Source organism: Octopus bimaculoides, chromosome 1, assembly GCF_001194135.2.
Source record: "Octopus bimaculoides isolate UCB-OBI-ISO-001 chromosome 1, ASM119413v2, whole genome shotgun sequence".
Classification (NCBI taxonomy): Eukaryota; Metazoa; Mollusca; class Cephalopoda; order Octopoda; family Octopodidae; genus Octopus; species Octopus bimaculoides.
In genome coordinates this window covers 99,665,968-99,669,269 of record NC_068981.1, presented here as the reverse complement: position 1 = coordinate 99,669,269, position 3,302 = coordinate 99,665,968, and the positions used below count along the sequence as shown (strand labels likewise).

The 3,302-nt window shown below is 33.3% G+C and overlaps 1 protein-coding gene and 1 long non-coding RNA gene across 3 annotated transcripts in view; one reads left to right on the top strand and one right to left on the bottom strand.

Annotated features, from left to right (window-relative positions):
* LOC106872261 (cyclic nucleotide-gated cation channel beta-3) overlaps nucleotides 1-3,302 on the top strand; it is a 527,825-nt gene that overhangs the window by 443,274 nt on the left and 81,249 nt on the right. The window lies entirely within an intron of this gene.
* The window catches only part of LOC128248105 (uncharacterized), a 48,932-nt gene continuing 48,071 nt past the window's right edge, over nucleotides 2,442-3,302 (bottom strand). Inside the window, exon 4 of the long non-coding RNA XR_008264372.1 lies at nucleotides 2,442-2,809. This is a non-coding gene — a long non-coding RNA (uncharacterized LOC128248105). The remainder of the gene's footprint in view (nucleotides 2,810-3,302) is intronic.

Genomic DNA, 3,302 nt, shown 5'->3' with positions numbered 1-3,302 from the left:
TTATATTGTTATCACTGATGTTATGGAAAGAAAAATTTAAAAGGTTAATGGAAGGTGAGTCACTTGTTGTGATGGTAGTTTTAAAGATGTGAAAAATGCTGCAATTGGTTACTCAAGAAAAATATACCATGTTTGATGCCATAGAAGATGCACTGGCATATTAAATGCACTACAATTCAGCGGAACATATTCAGAAAAAAGCTTTTCATGCATTCATACTTGTAATATAGGCCCAACTTTGCATATAGAAATTTGAGTAATTTTCTTTTAGTTTTTTTTTTTTTGCGGTGGGGTGCAAAAAGTGAGATGGAAAATAGAATTAATAGAAATAACAATGGTGCATGTTGATTAAATAAAACTGTCATTAAGGTTTACCAGTGATAATGCACTTGCATTTTTGCTGGGATAGTTGGGCTATGCATAAATATATATGCAATTGCATATCAGGAAAAAGAAATTGTTGTCTGTGTGAAACATATCTTGGGGAACTTATATCTTGCACCTAAGGCTATATGTTGTTAGAAATCAGTATAATCATAAGAACAGTTTCTACATAGAAGCTTCTGCATTTATCTTTTATTTCTAAAGTTATTTAATTTCCAGAAGTAGCTTGTAATTGTATTGTCATGATGACTCAAAGACAAGGTTTTGAGGTTGATTTTCTGTTAATTTTTCCTCATAAGCATGGAACCCAAGGTTTCAGAAGAAAAAGAACTGGAAGTTGTGGCTTTCATGCGTTTTAAAGAAAGTTAACAATGTAAGTTAAGTGAAATAGTTACAGCTTGGAATTGAAACTAAGAGCTTACTTCCTTCTCTACAGCAAACAGACACCTGTATATTTGGCCACATGAAATAAACATTATAGATAGCTACATGACTGTCCTAGATATTTATTTTGACATAGTACAATTTTAAGTACAAGGTCATAGTTGATTGATTCAACTCCTATAATATACAGATGCATATTTTAGCAACAGCCTTCTCTTAATAGCAAGTGCCATAATCTAGTAAGTGTCCAGAAAGTTGACTCTATATAATTTTGAGTGCTAGTTGAAAATATTGGGTTGAGTAAAAAGTAAGCAATGTTTTAAACCATGAAGAATTTGTACCATTTTGCAGAGGTTTGAATCACTTTTAAATTTTATTTTCACAATTGTCTGAAAATACAGACATAGACTTTCCCAAATGCATCAATAAATTAACAACAAAAACCTTCCCTAAACCCAAACTCTTCAAAATGAAGGTTATGGTTACTGTTTAGTGGTGTACTGCTGGACTCATCCACTATAACTTCTTAAAACTCAGAAAAACCATTACTGCAGAAGCATATCGCCATGAAATTGCCAAAATGAACGAAAAACTGCTACACCTCCATCCCAGACTGGTCAACAGAAGAAGGCCAATCATTCTTCATGACAATGCTCAATCACTTTTCACTAATAATGCTCCAGAGGTTGAGGGAACTTGGCTATGAAGTTCTTCCCCATCCAGCTTATTCCCCAGACCTTTCTCCTACTGACTATCACTTTTTCAAGAACATTGATGGTTTCCTGCAAGAGGAGCTCAAAAATCAAACTGATACTGAAAGTGCCTGCAAAGAGTTCATCAGCTCCAGAACTCCAGATTTTTATGTTACTGGAATAAACAAACTTGTAACTCGTTGGCAAAAATGTGTTGATAATAAAAGTACTTACTCTGATGAGTAAAATGTCCACATTGTTGAAATATATTGTGATAAATTTCCTGTTTCAAAACGTTGCTTACTTTTTACTCAGCCTGATATCATATTTTACTTTATGCACACAGAGAGAGAGAGAGAGAGAGCAAAGTCATGTTTTCTATGTTCTAAGATATTAATTGAACTCTTAACATTTTCATCTTCAACCACCTATGCCAACCAGTATTTTCTAAAATCCTAATACATCTTTCAGTGATTTCTTCTCATGCCTGCATTATATTAGTACTTGCCTTGAAATTAATTAGTTTATTAGATTATATTTAAAGTAGGCATAATAACTAAAGTATTCTTTACTTTCATAAATTAATATTAACACAATTTCAACTAGTTTAAAACCTTATTGTTGTAAGGATAAATGATAAAGAATTCAAACATAACATGGAGATTGAAAGTAGCATTAACAGCAAATAGTTTTGACATACTGACACCTTATCCCAAAATAAATGTTTCTCAGTTTATTATTATACAACATTTTGAATGAAAATAATCATTAGCAATATTAATTTAGTCAAGAAATTATCAATATTGAAGTAAAACAAAAATTAAATATAAGTATAAACTCATTTAATTAATACTGTAGATGCATTATTTTGATTAAACTAATACATTAATGTTCATAATATTCATTTAACCATTTCCTTTGTGCTCCTTCTCCATGTGTGTATGTAGATATATATTAATCAATAGCTATGAGTCCAACAAATTATACTTAGTTTTGCCCAAAGGCTTCACCAGACATTGAATGAAATGGTGTGGTTTAGTTGGTTAAATAGTATACCAGATAGAAGGATAGATATATAGGTAAAGAACTGATGGATACAGAAATCGCTCTGTGTAATGGTTGGAGAGGTGGAGAATGCACAGTTTCAAAGATGATGGAAGAAGAAGAAGTATTTATAGAAACTAATGGTGATGATGATGTATGAACAATGATTGAGAAGTGGAATACATGTCTGGTTATAAGGAAATATTACTTTTCTTGGAAACAGATGAGGTTTGGTGACAGGATCCAGCTGAAGAAAATTGGCTTGACAAAAATTCCATCCAACCCATGCATGCATGGAAAAGTGACTGCAAAAACAATAAGAAATTGGTTAGTATCAGTAAGATAAGTTGAGTTTTGGTAAAGGAGGTGCTAGTAGTTATGGAAGAAAATAGGTTGGAGTAGATGTGATGGAGGTGGTAGGGGTAAGTACTGAGGATTGGAGGTAGATCAACTCTCGCAAAGAGGAAAGGTTGGGGAGATAAGTGCAATCAGAAACATAAGCACAGAACAATGTGTATGTGAGGGATGCATGTGCCTCTGTGTGTGTGTATATAGCATTTTTCTGTTCAAACAAACTTGAGTCACGAGACAAACTCAGCTTCAGTTTCAATAACAAAGAACCATATCCTCTACTATATGTATTGAGCACTCCTCTTTCATTCATAAGCCAATGTGTGCAGCCAATGATGGCTTAGTTGGCTGAAACTTTGAAGTTACTGTCAACAATGGCTGAGTTCCTTTCAGGTGTTGAGCCTCACGGAAGCAAAGTGGCTGAGTTCCTTTTGAGCATTGGGCCTC